Source organism: Siphateles boraxobius, unplaced genomic scaffold (genome assembly GCF_051911475.1).
Source record: "Siphateles boraxobius isolate OS27281-9 unplaced genomic scaffold, OSU_SipBor_1 1, whole genome shotgun sequence".
Lineage (NCBI taxonomy): Eukaryota > Metazoa > Chordata > Actinopteri > Cypriniformes > Leuciscidae > Siphateles > Siphateles boraxobius.
The window spans coordinates 1,595,553-1,615,626 of record NW_027508699.1 but is presented as its reverse complement, the minus strand read 5'-3'; the positions used below and the strand labels follow the sequence as shown (position 1 = coordinate 1,615,626).

Sequence of the window (20,074 nt, the reverse complement as noted above, 5' to 3'; positions counted from 1 at the left end):
CGGGCAGATGTGCAGGCGTAGTGACGAGGTGGCCGAGTGGTTAAGGCGATGGACTGCTAATCCATTGTGCTCTGCACGCGTGGGTTCGAATCCCATCCTCGTCGTTTGTTGTCTTTAGTGTTTCGAGAGAGCCAAGTGCGCATGGAAAAGCCGTTCAAATGACATTGCTGCCGACTTTAACGACTTCATCCTTAAAATAGCTGCAGAAACACACCACAGCCCAGCTTCGGCCAGATGAGCAGGTGAGTGACGAGGTGGCCGAGTGGTTAACGCGATGGACTGCTAATCCATTCTGCTCTGCACGCGTTTGTTCGAATCCCATCCATGTCGTTTGATGTCTCTAGTGTTTCGAGAGAGCCAAGTGCGCATGGAAAAGCCGTTCAAATGACATTGCTGCCGACTTTAACGACATCATCCTTAAAATAGCTGCAGAAACACACCAGTGCCCAGCTTCGGGCAGATAAGGGTGAGTGACGAGGTGGCCGAGTGGTTAAGGCGATGGACTGCTAATCCATTGTGCTCTGCACGCGTGGGTTCGAATCCCATCCTCGTCGTTTGTTGTCTTTAGTGTTTCGAGAGAGCCAAGTGCGCATGGAAAAGCTGTTCAAAGGACATTGCTGCAGACTTTAACGACATCATCATTAAAATAGCTGCAGAAACACACCAGCTTCGGGCAGTTGTGCAGGCGAGTGACGAGGTGGCAGAGTGGTTAAGGCGATGGACTGCTAATCCATTGTGCTCTGCACGCGTGGGTTCGAATCCCATCCTCGTCTTTCGCCAGACAAGGTAGCGACGTCTCCTGTGCTTTTATCTGGACATGGAACGACAGGGTGGTATCACGTTTTAAACTGCCATGTAATCAGCCTTTTGGAACGGCCGGCTGCATGGTGTGTCTATGAAACAGGTGAGTGAAATGCACATAGAGGTTTATTAATTGTTCTCTCTTAGCTCAAAGAACAAAATGTGCGGTATTTTTTATGGGATATACTTATGAGTATCCTGGTAACAAAGGGGCAGAGTTATAAGCCTCAATCTCCAAGAACATGTTTGAGTTTTGGATCGATTCGATGAGCCCCCTACCAGTTTGGGTAGGATAATGAAGAGTGCAAGGACACTGCAAACATATTCTGAGAGAGGTCCAATGTAAGCTATGCTGCCATTTTCTTGACCCAGGCGTTCTCTCTAGGTTCTTACCAACAAAGCAGAAGCAGCACACAAAAGAAACATAAGCACATCTCCCTCTATCAACACAGTTGTGAGTTTCCCAACCTTCCTCCTAAAGACGTGCAGGTGAGTGACAAGGTGGCCGAATGGTTAAGGCGATGGACTGCTAATCCACTCTTTATGCGTGTGTTCGAATCCCATCGTCTTCGTTTGTTGTCTTTAGTGTTTCGAGAGAGCCATGTCGCATGGAAAAGCCGTTCAAAGTACATTGCTGCCGACTTTAACGACATCACCATTAAAATAGCTGCAGAAACACACCACAGCCCAGCTTCGGGCAGTCGTGCTGGCGAGTGACGAGGTGGCCGACTGGTTAAAGCGATGGACTGCTAATCCATTGTGCTCTGCACGCGTGGGTTCGAATCCCATCCTCGTCGTTCGCCAGACGAAAGAAATCCAGACAAGGTAGCGACGTCTCCTGTGCTTTTATCTGGACATGGAACGACAGGGTGGTATCACGTTTTAAACTGCCATGTAATCAGCCTTTTGGAACGGCCGGCTGCATGGTGTGTCTATGAAACAGGTGAGTGAAATGCACATAGAGGTTTATTAATTGTTCTCTCTTAGCTCAAAGAACAAAATGTGCGGTATTTTTGATGGGAGATACTTATGGCTATCCTGGTTACAAAGGGCCAGAGTTATAACCCTCAATCTCCAAGAACATGTTTGAGTTTGGGATCGATTCGATGAGCCCCCTACCAGTTTGGGTAGGATAATGAAGAGTGCAAGGACACTGCAAACATATTCTGAGAGAGGTCCAATGTAAGCTATGCTGCCATTTTCTTGACCCAGGCGTTCTCTCTAGGTTCTTACCAACAAAGCAGAAGCAGCACACAAAAGAAACATAAGCACATCTCCCTCTATCAACACAGTTGTGAGTTTCCCAACCTTCCTCCTAAAGACGTGCAGGTGAGTGACAAGGTGGCCGAATGGTTAAGGCGATGGACTGCTAATCCACTCTTTATGCGTGTGTTCGAATCCCATCGTCTTCGTTTGTTGTCTTTAGTGTTTCGAGAGAGCCATGTCGCATGGAAAAGCCGTTCAAAGTACATTGCTGCCGACTTTAACGACATCACCATTAAAATAGCTGCAGAAACACACCACAGCCCAGCTTCGGGCAGTCGTGCTGGCGAGTGACGAGGTGGCCGACTGGTTAAAGCGATGGACTGCTAATCCATTGTGCTCTGCACGCGTGGGTTCGAATCCCATCCTCGTCGTTTGTTGTCTTTAGTGTTTCGAGAGAGCCAAGTGCGCATGGAAAAGCCGTTCAAAGGACATTGCTGCCGACTTTAACGACATCATCATTAAAATAGCTGCAGAAACAAACCAGCTTCGGGCAGTTGTGCAGGCGATTGACGAGGTGGCAGAGTGGTTAAAGCGATGGACTGCTAATCCATTGTGCTCTGCACGCGTGGGTTCGAATCCCATCCTCGTCGTTCGCCAGACGAAAGAAAGCCAGACAAGGTAGCGACGTCTCCTGTGCTTTTATCTGGACATGGAACGACAGGGTGGTATCACGTTTTAAACTGCCATGTAATCAGCCTTTTGGAACGGCCGGCTGCATGGTGTGTCTATGAAACAGGTGAGTGAAATGCACATAGAGGTTTATTAATTGTTCTCTCTTAGCTCAAAGAACAAAATGTGCGGTATTTTTTATGGGATATACTTATGAGTATCCTGGTAACAAAGGGGCAGAGTTATAAGCCTTAATCTCCAAGAACATGTTTGAGTTTTGGATCGATTCGATGAGCCCCCTACCAGTTTGGGTAGGATAATGAAGAGTGCAAGGACACTGCAAACATATTCTGAGAGAGGTCCAATGTAAGCTATGCTGCCATTTTCTTGACCCAGGCGTTCTCTCTAGGTTCTTACCAACAAAGCAGAAGCAGCACACAAAAGAAACATAAGCACATCTCCCTCTATCAACACAGTTGTGAGTTTCCCAACCTTCCTCCTAAAGACGTGCAGGTGAGTGACAAGGTGGCCGAATGGTTAAGGCGATGGACTGCTAATCCACTCTTTATGCGTGTGTTCGAATCCCATCGTCTTCGTTTGTTGTCTTTAGTGTTTCGAGAGAGCCATGTCGCATGGAAAAGCGTGGGTTCGAATCCCATCCTCGTCGTTTGTTGTCTTTAGTGTTTCGAGAGAGCCAAGTGCGCATGGAAAAGCCGTTCAAAGGACATTGCTGCCGACTTTAACGACATCATCATTAAAATAGCTGCAGAAACAAACCAGCTTCGGGCAGTTGTGCAGGCGAGTGACGAGGTGGCAGAGTGGTTAAAGCGATGGACTGCTAATCCATTGTGCTCTGCACGCGTGGGTCCGAATCCCATCCTCGTCGTTCGCCAGACGAAAGAAAGCCAGACAAGGTAGCGACGTCTCCTGTGCTTTTATCTGGACATGGAACGACAGGGTGGTATCACGTTTTAAACTGCCATGTAATCAGCCTTTTGGAACGGCCGGCTGCATGGTGTGTCTATGAAACAGGTGAGTGAAATGCACATAGAGGTTTATTAATTGTTCTCTCTTAGCTCAAAGAACAAAATGTGCGGTATTTTTTATGGGATATACTTATGGCTATCCTGGTTACAAAGGGCCAGAGTTATAACCCTCAATCTCCAAGAACATGTTTGAGTTTGGGATCGATTCGATGAGCCCCCTACCAGTTTGGGTAGGATAATGAAGAGTGCAAGGACACTGCAAACATATTCTGAGAGAGGTCCAATGTAAGCTATGCTGCCATTTTCTTGACCCAGGCGTTCTCTCTAGGTTCTTACCAACAAAGCAGAAGCAGCACACAAAAGAAACATAAGCACATCTCCCTCTATCAACACAGTTGTGAGTTTCCCAACCTTCCTCCTAAAGACGTGCAGGTGAGTGACAAGGTGGCCGAATGGTTAAGGCGATGGACTGCTAATCCACTCTTTATGCGTGTGTTCGAATCCCATCGTCTTCGTTTGTTGTCTTTAGTGTTTCGAGAGAGCCATGTCGCATGGAAAAGCGTGGGTTCGAATCCCATCCTCGTCGTTTGTTGTCTTTAGTGTTTCGAGAGAGCCAAGTGCGCATGGAAAAGCCGTTCAAAGGACATTGCTGCCGACTTTAACGACATCATCATTAAAATAGCTGCAGAAACAAACGAGCTTCGGGCAGTTGTGCAGGCGAGTGACGAGGTGGCAGAGTGGTTAAAGCGATGGACTGCTAATCCATTGTGCTCTGCACGCGTGGGTTCGAATCCCATCCTCGTCGTTCGCCAGACGAAAGAAAGCCAGACAAGGTAGCGACGTCTCCTGTGCTTTTATCTGGACATGGAACGACAGGGTGGTATCACGTTTTAAACTGCCATGTAATCAGCCTTTTGGAACGGCCGGCTGCATGGTGTGTCTATGAAACAGGTGAGTGAAATGCACATAGAGGTTTATTAATTGTTCTCTCTTAGCTCAAAGAACAAAATGTGCGGTATTTTTTATGGGATATACTTATGAGTATCCTGGTAACAAAGGGGCAGAGTTATAAGCCTTAATCTCCAAGAACATGTTTGAGTTTTGGATCGATTCGATGAGCCCCCTACCAGTTTGGGTAGGATAATGAAGAGTGCAAGGACACTGCAAACATATTCTGAGAGAGGTCCAATGTAAGCTATGCTGCCATTTTCTTGACCCAGGCGTTCTCTCTAGGTTCTTACCAACAAAGCAGAAGCAGCACACAAAAGAAACATAAGCACATCTCCCTCTATCAACACAGTTGTGAGTTTCCCAACCTTCCTCCTAAAGACGTGCAGGTGAGTGACAAGGTGGCCGAATGGTTAAGGCGATGGACTGCTAATCCACTCTTTATGCGTGTGTTCGAATCCCATCGTCTTCGTTTGTTGTCTTTAGTGTTTCGAGAGAGCCATGTCGCATGGAAAAGCCGTTCAAAGTACATTGCTGCCGACTTTAACGACATCACCATTAAAATAGCTGCAGAAACACACCACAGCCCAGCTTCGGGCAGTCGTGCTGGCGAGTGACGAGGTGGCCGACTGGTTAAAGCGATGGACTGCTAATCCATTGTGCTCTGCACGCGTGGGTTCGAATCCCATCCTCGTCGTTTGTTGTCTTTAGTGTTTCGAGAGAGCCAAGTGCGCATGGAAAAGCCGTTCAAATGACATTGCTGCCGACTTTAACGACATCATCATTAAAATAGCTGCAGAAACACACCAGCTTCGGGCAGTTGTGCAGGCGAGTGACGAGGTGGCCGAGTGGTTAAGGCGATGGACTGCTAATACATTGTGCTCTGCACGCGTGAGTTCGAATCCCATCCTCGTCGTTCGCCAGACGAAAGAAATCCAGACAAGGTAGCGACGTCTCCTGTGGTTTTATCTGGACATGGAACGACAGGGTGGTATCACGTTTTAAACTGCCATGTAATCAGCCTTTTGGAACGGCCGGCTGCATGGTGTGTCTATGAAACAGGTGAGTGAAATGCACATAGAGGTTTATTAATTGTTCTCTCTTAGCTCAAAGAACAAAATGTGCGGTATTTTTGATGGGAGATACTTATGGCTATCCTGGTTACAAAGGGCCAGAGTTATAACCCTCAATCTCCAAGAACATGTTTGAGTTTGGGATCGATTCGATGAGCCCCCTACCAGTTTGGGTAGGATAATGAAGAGTGCAAGGACACTGCAAACATATTCTGAGAGAGGTCCAATGTAAGCTATGCTGCCATTTTCTTGACCCAGGCGTTCTCTCTAGGTTCTTACCAACAAAGCAGAAGCAGCACACAAAAGAAACATATGCAGATCTCCCTCTATCAACACAGTTGTGAGTTTCCCAACCTTCCTCCTAAAGACGTGTAGGTGAGTGACGAGGTGGCCGAATGGTTAAGGTGATGGACTGCTGATTCATTGTGCTCTTCATGCGTTTGTTCGAATCCCATCATAGGCGTTTGTTGTCTTTAGTGTTTCGAGAGAGCCAAGTGCGCATGGAAAAGCCGTTCAAAGTACGTTGCTGCCGACTTTAACGACATCATCATTAAAATAGCTGCAGAAACACACCAGCTTCGGGCAGTTGTGCAGGCGAGTGATTAAGGTGATGTACTGCTAATCCATTGTGCTCTGCACGCGTGGGTTCGAATCCCATCCACGACGTTTGATGTCTTTAGTGTTTCGAGAGAGCCAAGTTCGCATGGAAAAGCAGTTCAAATGACATTGCTGCCGACTTTAACGACATCATCCTTAAAATAGCTGCAGAAACACACCACGGCCCAGCTTCGGGCAGATGAGCAGGTGAGTGACGAGGTGGCCGAGTCGTTAAGGCGATGCACTGCTAATCCATTGTGTTCTGCACTCGTGGGTTCGAATCCCAGCCTCGTCGTTTGTTGTCTTTAGTGTTCAAGAAAGCCAAGTGTGCCTGGCAAAGCTTTTTGCTTCCAACTATAACGTCATCATACTAAAGATAGATGCAGAAAAACTCTACGTGCAGGCGAGTTGCTGCGTGGTTAAGGCGATGGACTGCTAATCCTTTGTGCTCTGTGCGCATGGGTTTGAGTCCCATCTTTGGTGTTTAGTTTCACAGGGAGTCTAAAGGACAGGTCAACCGCAGGGGTGCAGCTCATGGCAAGCTTTTAATTATAGCTGTATTTCGGTTATGAGAGCCCCCTGGTTAATGGATATAATCATTTTAAATACAAAAACACGTTCAAGGGAGGTCCAAATCCTGGCTAAACCAGCCACCTTCAAGCTTATGCTTTCAACACCACAGCGAAAACAGAATGTAAAAAAAGCAAAAGTAAAATTCCCTTTTACAACAAGTCATGAAGCCTCTCAAGAGACTGTCAAAAATTGCCAGGGCTGACTGTATTTCAAGTCATCCCAGCGGGGTATTCTTAAAGTTTTCAACCAGCAAAGATCACGTCTCGGATGAGCCTCATAGGCTATGATATTGCTTCTGCGAAAGAATGCCAGACAAGGTAGCGACGTCTCCTGTGTTTTTATCTGGACATGGAACGACAGGGTGGTATCACGTTTTAAACTGCCATGTAATCAGCCTTTTGGAACGGCCGGCTGCATGGTGTGTCTATGAAACAGGTGAGTGAAATGCACATAGAGGTTTATTAATTGTTCTCTCTTAGCTCAAAGAACAAAATGTGCGGTATTTTTTATGGGATATACTTATGAGTATCCTGGTAACAAAGGGGCAGAGTTATAAGCCTCAATCTCCAAGAACATGTTTGAGTTTTGGATCGATTCGATGAGCCCCCTACCAGTTTGGGTAGGATAATGAAGATTGCAAGGACACTGCAAACATATTCTGAGAGAGGTCCAATGTAAGCTATGCTGCCATTTTCTTGACCCAGGCGTTCTCTCTAGGTTCTTACCAACAAAGCAGAAGCAGCACACAAAAGAAACATAAGCACATCTCCCTCTATCAACACAGTTGTGAGTTTCCCAACCTTCCTCCTAAAGACGTGCAGGTGAGTGACAAGGTGGCCGAATGGTTAAGGCGATGGACTGCTAATCCACTCTTTATGCCTGTGTCGAATCCCATCGTCTTCGTTTGTTGTCTTTAGTGTTTCGAGAGAGCCATGTCGCATGGAAAAGCCGTTCAAAGTACATTGCTGCCAACTTTAACGACATCACCATTAAAATAGCTGCAGAAACACACCACAGCCCAGCTTCGGACAGTCGTGCTGGCGAGTGACGAGGTGGCCGACTGGTTAAAGCGATGGACTGCTAATCCATTGTGCTCTTTATGTGTGGGTTCGAATCCCATCCTCGTCGTTTGATGTCTCTAGTGTTTCGAGAGAGCCAAGTGCGCATGGAAAAGCCGTTCAAATGACATTGCTGCCGACTTTAACGACATCATCCTTAAAATAGCTGCAGAAACACACCACACCCCAGCTTCGGGCAGATGTGCAGGCGTAGTGACGAGGTGGCCGAGTGGTTAAGGCGATGGACTGCTAATCCATTGTGCTCTGCACGCGTGGGTTCGAATCCCATCCTCGTCGTTCGCCAGACAAGGTAGCGACGTCTCCTGTGCTTTTATCTGGACATGGAACGACAGGGTGGTATCACGTTTTAAACTGCCATGTAATCAGCCTTTTGGAACGGCCGGCTGCATGGTGTGTCTATGAAACAGGTGAGTGAAATGCACATAGAGGTTTATTAATTGTTCTCTCTTAGCTCAAAGAACAAAATGTGCGGTATTTTTTATGGGATATACTTATGAGTATCCTGGTAACAAAGAGGCAGAGTTATAAGCCTCAATCTCCAAGAACATGTTTGAGTTTTGGATCGATTCGATGAGCCCCCTACCAGTTTGGGTAGGATAATGAAGATTGCAAGGACACTGCAAACATATTCTGAGAGAGGTCCAATGTAAGCTATGCTGCCATTTTCTTGACCCAGGCGTTCTCTCTAGGTTCTTACCAACAAAGCAGAAGCAGCACACAAAAGAAACATAAGCACATCTCCCTCTATCAACACAGTTGTGAGTTTCCCAACCTTCCTCCTAAAGACGTGCAGGTGAGTGACAAGGTGGCCGAATGGTTAAGGCGATGGACTGCTAATCCACTCTTTATGCGTGTGTTCGAATCCCATCGTCTTCGTTTGTTGTCTTTAGTGTTTCGAGAGAGCCATGTCGCATGGAAAAGCGTGGGTTCGAATCCCATCCTCGTCGTTTGTTGTCTTTAGTGTTTCGAGAGAGCCAAGTGCGCATGGAAAAGCCGTTCAAAGGACATTGCTGCCGACTTTAACGACATCATCATTAAAATAGCTGCAGAAACAAACCAGCTTCGGGCAGTTGTGCAGGCGAGTGACGAGGTGGCAGAGTGGTTAAAGCGATGGACTGCTAATCCATTGTGCTCTGCACGCGTGGGTTCGAATCCCATCCTCGTCGTTCGCCAGACGAAAGAAAGCCAGACAAGGTAGCGACGTCTCCTTTGCTTTTATCTGGACATGGAACGACAGGGTGGTATCACGTTTTAAACTGCCATGTAATCAGCCTTTTGGAACGGCCGGCTGCATGGTGTGTCTATGAAACAGGTGAGTGAAATGCACATAGAGGTTTATTAATTGTTCTCTCTTAGCTCAAAGAACAAAATGTGCGGTATTTTTTATGGGATATACTTATGAGTATCCTGGTAACAAAGGGGCAGAGTTATAAGCCTTAATCTCCAAGAACATGTTTGAGTTTTGGATCGATTCGATGAGCCCCCTACCAGTTTGGGTAGGATAATGAAGAGTGCAAGGACACGGCAAACATATTCTGAGAGAGGTCCAATGTAAGCTATGCTGCCATTTTCTTGACCCAGGCGTTCTCTCTAGGTTCTTACCAACAAAGCAGAAGCAGCACACAAAAGAAACATAAGCACATCTCCCTCTATCAACACAGTTGTGAGTTTCCCAACCTTCCTCCTAAAGACGTGCAGGTGAGTGACAAGGTGGCCGAATGGTTAAGGCGATGGACTGCTAATCCACTCTTTATGCGTGTGTTCGAATCCCATCGTCTTCGTTTGTTGTCTTTAGTGTTTCGAGAGAGCCATGTCGCATGGAAAAGCCGTTCAAAGTACATTGCTGCCGACTTTAACGACATCACCATTAAAATAGCTGTAGAAACACACCACAGCCCAGCTTCGGGCAGTCGTGCTGGCGAGTGACGAGGTGGCCGACTGGTTAAAGCGATGGACTGCTAATCCATTGTGCTCTGCACGCGTGGGTTCGAATCCCATCCTCGTCGTTTGTTGTCTTTAGTGTTTCGAGAGAGCCAAGTGCGCATGGAAAAGCCGTTCAAATGACATTGCTGCCGACTTTAACGACATCATCATTAAAATAGCTGCAGAAACACACCAGCTTCGGGCAGTGACGAGGTGGCAGAGTGGTTAAAGCGATGGACTGCTAATCCATTGTGCTCTGCACGCGTGGGTTCGAATCCCATCCTCGTCGTTCGCCAGACGAAAGAAAGCCAGACAAGGTAGCGACGTCTCCTGTGCTTTTATCTGGACATGGAACGACAGGGTGGTATCACGTTTTAAACTGCCATGTAATCAGCCTTTTGGAACGGCCGGCTGCATGGTGTGTCTATGAAACAGGTGAGTGAAATGCACATAGAGGTTTATTAATTGTTCTCTCTTAGCTCAAAGAACAAAATGTGCGGTATTTTTTATGGGATATACTTATGAGTATCCTGGTAACAAAGGGGCAGAGTTATAAGCCTTAATCTCCAAGAACATGTTTGAGTTTTGGATCGATTCGATGAGCCCCCTACCAGTTTGGGTAGGATAATGAAGAGTGCAAGGACACTGCAAACATATTCTGAGAGAGGTCCAATGTAAGCTATGCTGCCATTTTCTTGACCCAGGCGTTCTCTCTAGGTTCTTACCAACAAAGCAGAAGCAGCACACAAAAGAAACATAAGCACATCTCCCTCTATCAACACAGTTGTGAGTTTCCCAACCTTCCTCCTAAAGACGTGCAGGTGAGTGACAAGGTGGCCGAATGGTTAAGGCGATGGACTGCTAATCCACTCTTTATGCGTGTGTTCGAATCCCATCGTCTTCGTTTGTTGTCTTTAGTGTTTCGAGAGAGCCATGTCGCATGGAAAAGCCGTTCAAAGTACATTGCTGCCGACTTTAACGACATCACCATTAAAATAGCTGCAGAAACACACCACAGCCCAGCTTCGGGCAGTCGTGCTGGCGAGTGACGAGGTGGCCGACTGGTTAAAGCGATGGACTGCTAATCCATTGTGCTCTGCACGCGTGGGTTCGAATCCCATCCTCGTCGTTTGTTGTCTTTAGTGTTTCGAGAGAGCCAAGTGCGCATGGAAAAGCCGTTCAAAGGACATTGCTGCCGACTTTAACCACATCATCATTAAAATAGCTGCAGAAACAAACCAGCTTCGGGCAGTTGTGCAGGCGATTGACGAGGTGGCAGAGTGGTTAAAGCGATGGACTGCTAATCCATTGTGCTCTGCACGCGTGGGTTCGAATCCCATCCTCGTCGTTCGCCAGACGAAAGAAAGCCAGACAAGGTAGCGACGTCTCCTGTGCTTTTATCTGGACATGGAACGACAGGGTGGTATCACGTTTTAAACTGCCATGTAATCAGCCTTTTGGAACGGCCGGCTGCATGGTGTGTCTATGAAACAGGTGAGTGAAATGCACATAGAGGTTTATTAATTGTTCTCTCTTAGCTCAAAGAACAAAATGTGCGGTATTTTTTATGGGATATACTTATGAGTATCCTGGTAACAAAGGGGCAGAGTTATAAGCCTTAATCTCCAAGAACATGTTTGAGTTTTGGATCGATTCGATGAGCCCCCTACCAGTTTGGGTAGGATAATGAAGAGTGCAAGGACACTGCAAACATATTCTGAGAGAGGTCCAATGTAAGCTATGCTGCCATTTTCTTGACCCAGGCGTTCTCTCTAGGTTCTTACCAACAAAGCAGAAGCAGCACACAAAAGAAACATAAGCACATCTCCCTCTATCAACACAGTTGTGAGTTTCCCAACCTTCCTCCTAAAGACGTGCAGGTGAGTGACAAGGTGGCCGAATGGTTAAGGCGATGGACTGCTAATCCACTCTTTATGCGTGTGTTCGAATCCCATCGTCTTCGTTTGTTGTCTTTAGTGTTTCGAGAGAGCCATGTCGCATGGAAAAGCGTGGGTTCGAATCCCATCCTCGTCGTTTGTTGTCTTTAGTGTTTCGAGAGAGCCAAGTGCGCATGGAAAAGCCGTTCAAAGGACATTGCTGCCGACTTTAACGACATCATCATTAAAATAGCTGCAGAAACAAAACAGCTTCGGGCAGTTGTGCAGGCGAGTGACGAGGTGGCAGAGTGGTTAAAGCGATGGACTGCTAATCCATTGTGCTCTGCACGCGTGGGTTCGAATCCCATCCTCGTCGTTCGCCAGACGAAAGAAAGCCAGACAAGGTAGCGACGTCTCCTGTGCTTTTATCTGGACATGGAACGACAGGGTGGTATCACGTTTTAAACTGCCATGTAATCAGCCTTTTGGAACGGCCGGCTGCATGGTGTGTCTATGAAACAGGTGAGTGAAATGCACATAGAGGTTTATTAATTGTTCTCTCTTAGCTCAAAGAACAAAATGTGCGGTATTTTTTATGGGATATACTTATGAGTATCCTGGTAACAAAGGGGCAGAGTTATAAGCCTTAATCTCCAAGAACATGTTTGAGTTTTGGATCGATTCGATGAGCCCCCTACCAGTTTGGGTAGGATAATGAAGAGTGCAAGGACACTGCAAACATATTCTGAGAGAGGTCCAATGTAAGCTATGCTGCCATTTTCTTGACCCAGGCGTTCTCTCTAGGTTCTTACCAACAAAGCAGAAGCAGCACACAAAAGAAACATAAGCACATCTCCCTCTATCAACACAGTTGTGAGTTTCCCAACCTTCCTCCTAAAGACGTGCAGGTGAGTGACAAGGTGGCCGAATGGTTAAGGCGATGGACTGCTAATCCACTCTTTATGCGTGTGTTCGAATCCCATCGTCTTCGTTTGTTGTCTTTAGTGTTTCGAGAGAGCCATGTCGCATGGAAAAGCGTGGGTTCGAATCCCATCCTCGTCGTTTGTTGTCTTTAGTGTTTCGAGAGAGCCAAGTGCGCATGGAAAAGCCGTTCAAAGGACATTGCTGCCGACTTTAACGACATCATCATTAAAATAGCTGCAGAAACAAACGAGCTTCGGGCAGTTGTGCAGGCGAGTGACGAGGTTGCAGAGTGGTTAAAGCGATGGACTGCTAATCCATTGTGCTCTGCACGCGTGGGTTCGAATCCCATCCTCGTCGTTCGCCAGACGAAAGAAAGCCAGACAAGGTAGCGACGTCTCCTGTGCTTTTATCTGGACATGGAACGACAGGGTGGTATCACGTTTTAAACTGCCATGTAATCAGCCTTTTGGAACGGCCGGCTGCATGGTGTGTCTATGAAACAGGTGAGTGAAATGCACATAGAGGTTTATTAATTGTTCTCTCTTAGCTCAAAGAACAAAATGTGCGGTATTTTTTATGGGATATACTTATGAGTATCCTGGTAACAAAGGGGCAGAGTTATAAGCCTTAATCTCCAAGAACATGTTTGAGTTTTGGATCGATTCGATGAGCCCCCTACCAGTTTGGGTAGGATAATGAAGAGTGCAAGGACACTGCAAACATATTCTGAGAGAGGTCCAATGTAAGCTATGCTGCCATTTTCTTGACCCAGGCGTTCTCTCTAGGTTCTTACCAACAAAGCAGAAGCAGCACACAAAAGAAACATAAGCACATCTCCCTCTATCAACACAGTTGTGAGTTTCCCAACCTTCCTCCTAAAGACGTGCAGGTGAGTGACAAGGTGGCCGAATGGTTAAGGCGATGGACTGCTAATCCACTCTTTATGCGTGTGTTCGAATCCCATCGTCTTCGTTTGTTGTCTTTAGTGTTTCGAGAGAGCCATGTCGCATGGAAAAGCCGTTCAAAGTACATTGCTGCCGACTTTAACGACATCACCATTAAAATAGCTGCAGAAACACACCACAGCCCAGCTTCGGGCAGTCGTGCTGGCGAGTGACGAGGTGGCCGACTGGTTAAAGCGATGGACTGCTAATCCATTGTGCTCTGCACGCGTGGGTTCGAATCCCATCCTCGTCGTTTGTTGTCTTTAGTGTTTCGAGAGAGCCAAGTGCGCATGGAAAAGCCGTTCAAAGGACATTGCTGCCGACTTTAACGACATCATCATTAAAATAGCTGCAGAAACAAACCAGCTTCGGGCAGTTGTGCAGGCGATTGACGAGGTGGCAGAGTGGTTAAAGCGATGGACTGCTAATCCATTGTGCTCTGCACGCGTGGGTTCGAATCCCATCCTCGTCGTTCGCCAGACGAAAGAAAGCCAGACAAGGTAGCGACGTCTCCTGTGCTTTTATCTGGACATGGAACGACAGGGTGGTATCACGTTTTAAACTGCCATGTAATCAGCCTTTTGGAACGGCCGGCTGCATGGTGTGTCTATGAAACAGGTGAGTGAAATGCACATAGAGGTTTATTAATTGTTCTCTCTTAGCTCAAAGAACAAAATGTGCGGTATTTTTTATGGGATATACTTATGAGTATCCTGGTAACAAAGGGGCAGAGTTATAAGCCTTAATCTCCAAGAACATGTTTGAGTTTTGGATCGATTCGATGAGCCCCCTACCAGTTTGGGTAGGATAATGAAGAGTGCAAGGACACTGCAAACATATTCTGAGAGAGGTCCAATGTAAGCTATGCTGCCATTTTCTTGACCCAGGCGTTCTCTCTAGGTTCTTACCAACAAAGCAGAAGCAGCACACAAAAGAAACATAAGCACATCTCCCTCTATCAACACAGTTGTGAGTTTCCCAACCTTCCTCCTAAAGACGTGCAGGTGAGTGACAAGGTGGCCGAATGGTTAAGGCGATGGACTGCTAATCCACTCTTTATGCGTGTGTTCGAATCCCATCGTCTTCGTTTGTTGTCTTTAGTGTTTCGAGAGAGCCATGTCGCATGGAAAAGCGTGGGTTCGAATCCCATCCTCGTCGTTTGTTGTCTTTAGTGTTTCGAGAGAGCCAAGTGCGCATGGAAAAGCCGTTCAAAGGACATTGCTGCCGACTTTAACGACATCATCATTAAAATAGCTGCAGAAACAAAACAGCTTCGGGCAGTTGTGCAGGCGAGTGACGAGGTGGCAGAGTGGTTAAAGCGATGGACTGCTAATCCATTGAGCTCTGCACGCGTGGGTTCGAATCCCATCCTCGTCGTTCGCCAGACGAAAGAAAGCCAGACAAGGTAGCGACGTCTCCTGTGCTTTTATCTGGACATGGAACGACAGGGTGGTATCACGTTTTAAACTGCCATGTAATCAGCCTTTTGGAACGGCCGGCTGCATGGTGTGTCTATGAAACAGGTGAGTGAAATGCACATAGAGGTTTATTAATTGTTCTCTCTTAGCTCAAAGAACAAAATGTGCGGTATTTTTTATGGGATATACTTATGAGTATCCTGGTAACAAAGGGGCAGAGTTATAAGCCTTAATCTCCAAGAACATGTTTGAGTTTTGGATCGATTCGATGAGCCCCCTACCAGTTTGGGTAGGATAATGAAGAGTGCAAGGACACTGCAAACATATTCTGAGAGAGGTCCAATGTAAGCTATGCTGCCATTTTCTTGACCCAGGCGTTCTCTCTAGGTTCTTACCAACAAAGCAGAAGCAGCACACAAAAGAAACATAAGCACATCTCCCTCTATCAACACAGTTGTGAGTTTCCCAACCTTCCTCCTAAAGACGTGCAGGTGAGTGACAAGGTGGCCGAATGGTTAAGGCGATGGACTGCTAATCCACTCTTTATGCGTGTGTTCGAATCCCATCGTCTTCGTTTGTTGTCTTTAGTGTTTCGAGAGAGCCATGTCGCATGGAAAAGCGTGGGTTCGAATCCCATCCTCGTCGTTTGTTGTCTTTAGTGTTTCGAGAGAGCCAAGTGCGCATGGAAAAGCCGTTCAAAGGACATTGCTGCCGACTTTAACGACATCATCATTAAAATAGCTGCAGAAACAAACCAGCTTCGGGCAGTTGTGCAGGCGAGTGACGAGGTGGCAGAGTGGTTAAAGCGATGGACTGCTAATCCATTGTGCTCTGCACGCGTGGGTTCGAATCCCATCCTCGTCGTTCGCCAGACGAAAGAAAGCCAGACAAGGTAGCGACGTCTCCTGTGCTTTTATCTGGACATGGAACGACAGGGTGGTATCACGTTTTAAACTGCCATGTAATCAGCCTTTTGGAACGGCCGGCTGCATGGTGTGTCTATGAAACAGGTGAGTGAAATGCACATAGAGGTTTATTAATTGTTCTCTCTTAGCTCAAAGAACAAAATGTGCGGTATTTTTTATGGGATATACTTATGGCTATCCTGGTTACAAAGGGCCAGAGTTATAACCCTCAATCTCCAAGAACATGTTTGAGTTTGGGATCGATTCGATGAGCCCCCTACCAGTTTGGGTAGGATAATGAAGAGTGCAAGGACACTGCAAACATATTCTGAGAGAGGTCCAATGTAAGCTATGCTGCCATTTTCTTGACCCAGGCGTTCTCTCTAGGTTCTTACCAACAAAGCAGAAGCAGCACACAAAAGAAACATAAGCACATCTCCCTCTATCAACACAGTTGTGAGTTTCCCAACCTTCCTCCTAAAGACGTGCAGGTGAGTGACAAGGTGGCCGAATGGTTAAGGCGATGGACTGCTAATCCACTCTTTATGCGTGTGTTCGAATCCCATCGTCTTCGTTTGTTGTCTTTAGTGTTTCGAGAGAGCCATGTCGCATGGAAAAGCCGTTCAAAGTACATTGCTGCCGACTTTAACGACATCACCATTAAAATAGCTGCAGAAACACACCACAGCCCAGCTTCGGGCAGTCGTGCTGGCGAGTGACGAGGTGGCCGACTGGTTAAAGCGATGGACTGCTAATCCATTGTGCTCTGCACGCGTGGGTTCGAATCCCATCCTCGTCGTTTGTTGTCTTTAGTGTTTCGAGAGAGCCAAGTGCGCATGGAAAAGCCGTTCAAATGACATTGCTGCCGACTTTAACGACATCATCATTAAAATAGCTGCAGAAACACACCAGCTTCGGGCAGTGACGAGGTGGCAGAGTGGTTAAAGCGATGGACTGCTAATCCATTGTGCTCTGCACGCGTGGGTTCGAATCCCATCCTCGTCGTTCGCCAGACGAAAGAAAGCCAGACAAGGTAGCGACGTCTCCTGTGCTTTTATCTGGACATGGAACGACAGGGTGGTATCACGTTTTAAACTGCCATGTAATCAGCCTTTTGGAACGGCCGGCTGCATGGTGTGTCTATGAAACAGGTGAGTGAAATGCACATAGAGGTTTATTAATTGTTCTCTCTTAGCTCAAAGAACAAAATGTGCGGTATTTTTTATGGGATATACTTATGAGTATCCTGGTAACAAAGGGGCAGAGTTATAAGCCTTAATCTCCAAGAACATGTTTGAGTTTTGGATCGATTCGATGAGCCCCCTACCAGTTTGGGTAGGATAATGAAGAGTGCAAGGACACTGCAAACATATTCTGAGAGAGGTCCAATGTAAGCTATGCTGCCATTTTCTTGACCCAGGCGTTCTCTCTAGGTTCTTACCAACAAAGCAGAAGCAGCACACAAAAGAAACATAAGCACATCTCCCTCTATCAACACAGTTGTGAGTTTCCCAACCTTCCTCCTAAAGACGTGCAGGTGAGTGACAAGGTGGCCGAATGGTTAAGGCGATGGACTGCTAATCCACTCTTTATGCGTGTGTTCGAATCCCATCGTCTTCGTTTGTTGTCTTTAGTGTTTCGAGAGAGCCATGTCGCATGGAAAAGCCGTTCAAAGTACATTGCTGCCGACTTTAACGACATCACCATTAAAATAGCTGCAGAAACACACCACAGCCCAGCTTCGGGCAGTCGTGCTGGCGAGTGACGAGGTGGCCGACTGGTTAAAGCGATGGACTGCTAATCCATTGTGCTCTGCACGCGTGGGTTCGAATCCCATCCTCGTCGTTTGTTGTCTTTAGTGTTTCGAGAGAGCCAAGTGCGCATGGAAAAGCCGTTCAAAGGACATTGCTGCCGACTTTAACGACATCATCATTAAAATAGCTGCAGAAACAAACCAGCTTCGGGCAGTTGTGCAGGCGATTGACGAGGTGGCAGAGTGGTTAAAGCGATGGACTGCTAATCCATTGTGCTCTGCACGCGTGGGTTCGAATCCCATCCTCGTCGTTCGCCAGACGAAAGTAAGCCAGACAAGGTAGCGACGTCTCCTGTGCTTTTATCTGGACATGGAACGACAGGGTGGTATCACGTTTTAAACTGCCATGTAATCAGCCTTTTGGAACGGCCGGCTGCATGGTGTGTCTATGAAACAGGTGAGTGAAATGCACATAGAGGTTTATTAATTGTTCTCTCTTAGCTCAAAGAACAAAATGTGCGGTATTTTTTATGGGATATACTTATGAGTATCCTGGTAACAAAGGGGCAGAGTTATAAGCCTTAATCTCCAAGAACATGTTTGAGTTTTGGATCGATTCGATGAGCCCCCTACCAGTTTGGGTAGGATAATGAAGAGTGCAAGGACACTGCAAACATATTCTGAGAGAGGTCCAATGTAAGCTATGCTGCCATTTTCTTGACCCAGGCGTTCTCTCTAGGTTCTTACCAACAAAGCAGAAGCAGCACACAAAAGAAACATAAGCACATCTCCCTCTATCAACACAGTTGTGAGTTTCCCAACCTTCCTCCTAAAGACGTGCAGGTGAGTGACAAGGTGGCCGAATGGTTAAGGCGATGGACTGCTAATCCACTCTTTATGCGTGTGTTCGAATCCCATCGTCTTCGTTTGTTGTCTTTAGTGTTTCGAGAGAGCCATGTCGCATGGAAAAGCGTGGGTTCGAATCCCATCCTCGTCGTTTGTTGTCTTTAGTGTTTCGAGAGAGCCAAGTGCGCATGGAAAAGCCGTTCAAAGGACATTGCTGCCGACTTTAACGACATCATCATTAAAATAGCTGCAGAAACAAAACAGCTTCGGGCAGTTGTGCAGGCGAGTGACGAGGTGGCAGAGTGGTTAAAGCGATGGACTGCTAATCCATTGTGCTCTGCACGCGTGGGTTCGAATCCCATCCTCGTCGTTCGCCAGACGAAAGAAAGCCAGACAAGGTAGCGACGTCTCCTGTGCTTTTATCTGGACATGGAACGACAGGGTGGTATCACGTTTTAAACTGCCATGTAATCAGCCTTTTGGAACGGCCGGCTGCATGGTGTGTCTATGAAACAGGTGAGTGAAATGCACATAGAGGTTTATTAATTGTTCTCTCTTAGCTCAAAGAACAAAATGTGCGGTATTTTTTATGGGATATACTTATGAGTATCCTGGTAACAAAGGGGCAGAGTTATAAGCCTTAATCTCCAAGAACATGTTTGAGTTTTGGATCGATTCGATGAGCCCCCTACCAGTTTGGGTAGGATAATGAAGAGTGCAAGGACACTGCAAACATATTCTGAGAGAGGTCCAATGTAAGCTATGCTGCCATTTTCTTGACCCAGGCGTTCTCTCTAGGTTCTTACCAACAAAGCAGAAGCAGCACACAAAAGAAACATAAGCACATCTCCCTCTATCAACACAGTTGTGAGTTTCCCAACCTTCCTCCTAAAGACGTGCAGGTGAGTGACAAGGTGGCCGAATGGTTAAGGCGATGGACTGCTAATCCACTCTTTATGCGTGTGTTCGAATCCCATCGTCTTCGTTTGTTGTCTTTAGTGTTTCGAGAGAGCCATGTCGCATGGAAAAGCGTGGGTTCGAATCCCATCCTCGTCGTTTGTTGTCTTTAGTGTTTCGAGAGAGCCAAGTGCGCATGGAAAAGCCGTTCAAAGGACATTGCTGCCGACTTTAACGACATCATCATTAAAATAGCTGCAGAAACAAACGAGCTTCGGGCAGTTGCGCAGGCGAGTGACGAGGTGGCAGAGTGGTTAAAGCGATGGACTGCTAATCCATTGTGCTCTGCACGCGTGGGTTCGAATCCCATCCACGTCGTTCGCCAGACGAAAGAAAGCCAGACAAGGTAGCGACGTCTCCTGTGCTTTTATCTGGACATGGAACGACAGGGTGGTATCACGTTTTAAACTGCCATGTAATCAGCCTTTTGGAACGGCCGGCTGCATGGTGTGTCTATGAAACAGGTGAGTGAAATGCACATAGAGGTTTATTAATTGTTCTCTCTTAGCTCAAAGAACAAAATGTGCGGTATTTTTTATGGGATATACTTATGAGTATCCTGGTAACAAAGGGGCAGAGTTATAAGCCTTAATCT

At 46.8% G+C, this 20,074-nt stretch overlaps 17 non-coding genes across 17 annotated transcripts; 16 read left to right on the top strand and 1 right to left on the bottom strand.

The window, feature by feature from the left end:
* The first annotated feature begins 22 nt into the window (after window positions 1-22).
* Window positions 23-104, top strand: trnas-gcu (transfer RNA serine (anticodon GCU)). Its single transcript has one exon. It is a non-coding gene; the product is annotated as a tRNA-Ser (tRNA).
* Window positions 105-472: 368 nt separating this feature from the next.
* On the top strand, window positions 473-554 carry trnas-gcu (transfer RNA serine (anticodon GCU)). The gene has a single exon. It is a non-coding gene; the product is annotated as a tRNA-Ser (tRNA).
* A 137-nt stretch (window positions 555-691) lies between these two features.
* trnas-gcu (transfer RNA serine (anticodon GCU)) lies at window positions 692-773 on the top strand. The gene has a single exon. It is a non-coding gene; the product is annotated as a tRNA-Ser (tRNA).
* A 1,802-nt stretch (window positions 774-2,575) lies between these two features.
* On the top strand, window positions 2,576-2,657 carry trnas-gcu (transfer RNA serine (anticodon GCU)). The gene has a single exon. It is a non-coding gene; the product is annotated as a tRNA-Ser (tRNA).
* Window positions 2,658-4,385: 1,728 nt separating this feature from the next.
* On the top strand, window positions 4,386-4,467 carry trnas-gcu (transfer RNA serine (anticodon GCU)). Its single transcript has one exon. It is a non-coding gene; the product is annotated as a tRNA-Ser (tRNA).
* Window positions 4,468-7,020: 2,553 nt separating this feature from the next.
* LOC143742108 (U4 spliceosomal RNA) lies at window positions 7,021-7,160 on the bottom strand. Its single transcript, XR_013205354.1, has one exon. It is a non-coding gene; the product is annotated as a U4 spliceosomal RNA (small nuclear RNA).
* A 966-nt stretch (window positions 7,161-8,126) lies between these two features.
* On the top strand, window positions 8,127-8,208 carry trnas-gcu (transfer RNA serine (anticodon GCU)). The gene has a single exon. It is a non-coding gene; the product is annotated as a tRNA-Ser (tRNA).
* Window positions 8,209-9,016: 808 nt separating this feature from the next.
* trnas-gcu (transfer RNA serine (anticodon GCU)) lies at window positions 9,017-9,098 on the top strand. The gene has a single exon. It is a non-coding gene; the product is annotated as a tRNA-Ser (tRNA).
* Window positions 9,099-10,062: 964 nt separating this feature from the next.
* trnas-gcu (transfer RNA serine (anticodon GCU)) lies at window positions 10,063-10,144 on the top strand. Its single transcript has one exon. It is a non-coding gene; the product is annotated as a tRNA-Ser (tRNA).
* A 977-nt stretch (window positions 10,145-11,121) lies between these two features.
* On the top strand, window positions 11,122-11,203 carry trnas-gcu (transfer RNA serine (anticodon GCU)). The gene has a single exon. It is a non-coding gene; the product is annotated as a tRNA-Ser (tRNA).
* An 823-nt stretch (window positions 11,204-12,026) lies between these two features.
* trnas-gcu (transfer RNA serine (anticodon GCU)) lies at window positions 12,027-12,108 on the top strand. Its single transcript has one exon. It is a non-coding gene; the product is annotated as a tRNA-Ser (tRNA).
* Window positions 12,109-13,990: 1,882 nt separating this feature from the next.
* Window positions 13,991-14,072, top strand: trnas-gcu (transfer RNA serine (anticodon GCU)). Its single transcript has one exon. It is a non-coding gene; the product is annotated as a tRNA-Ser (tRNA).
* Window positions 14,073-14,895: 823 nt separating this feature from the next.
* trnas-gcu (transfer RNA serine (anticodon GCU)) lies at window positions 14,896-14,977 on the top strand. The gene has a single exon. It is a non-coding gene; the product is annotated as a tRNA-Ser (tRNA).
* An 823-nt stretch (window positions 14,978-15,800) lies between these two features.
* trnas-gcu (transfer RNA serine (anticodon GCU)) lies at window positions 15,801-15,882 on the top strand. The gene has a single exon. It is a non-coding gene; the product is annotated as a tRNA-Ser (tRNA).
* Window positions 15,883-16,846: 964 nt separating this feature from the next.
* On the top strand, window positions 16,847-16,928 carry trnas-gcu (transfer RNA serine (anticodon GCU)). Its single transcript has one exon. It is a non-coding gene; the product is annotated as a tRNA-Ser (tRNA).
* A 977-nt stretch (window positions 16,929-17,905) lies between these two features.
* Window positions 17,906-17,987, top strand: trnas-gcu (transfer RNA serine (anticodon GCU)). The gene has a single exon. It is a non-coding gene; the product is annotated as a tRNA-Ser (tRNA).
* Window positions 17,988-18,810: 823 nt separating this feature from the next.
* On the top strand, window positions 18,811-18,892 carry trnas-gcu (transfer RNA serine (anticodon GCU)). The gene has a single exon. It is a non-coding gene; the product is annotated as a tRNA-Ser (tRNA).
* Window positions 18,893-20,074: the final 1,182 nt, after the last annotated feature.